Genomic DNA, 575 nt, shown 5'->3' with positions numbered 1-575 from the left:
TGCGACTGACTAACATACACATAGAAAATATATATTTAAAAATGTGCCAACAGTTAATTCTACATTATAAAATTTAAAGTATCTGATTTATCTACTTCTAAAATGATTTTTCCAAATAGTAAAAAATACAAGTGTTGCTTTCAATGTCTAATTAATGGATACGTAACTAGAATCATTTGTGTTTTATTATTTTTTATGTTATCATCAACATCATTATTATCTCAAAACTTAGGCATCAAAATATTACTAACATAATAAGCCTGAACTATTGATGGAGTTATACATTTCCATAATATTCATGATCATCCTCACATGCAAGAAAAAAAAGTGAATGTAAAAAGAAATAGGAATGTGTGTGAGATTAAAACCTCTGAACATCCTTGCAAGGGAAGGAAGAGAATTCTTTAATAAACATTAAAATCTCTGCTGCTGCTGCTGCTAAGTCGCCTCAGTCGTGTCCAACTCTGTGCGACCCCATAGAAATCAGGCTCCCCCGTTCCTGGGATTCTCAAGGCAAGAACACTGGAGTGGGTTGCCATTTCCTTCTCCAATGCATGAAAGCAAAAAGTGAAAGT

Source organism: Bison bison, unplaced genomic scaffold, assembly GCF_000754665.1.
Source record: "Bison bison bison isolate TAMUID 2011002044 unplaced genomic scaffold, Bison_UMD1.0 scf7180017863238, whole genome shotgun sequence".
NCBI classification, from domain to species: domain Eukaryota; kingdom Metazoa; phylum Chordata; class Mammalia; order Artiodactyla; family Bovidae; genus Bison; species Bison bison.
Note: the sequence above shows the minus strand (reverse complement) of the source record.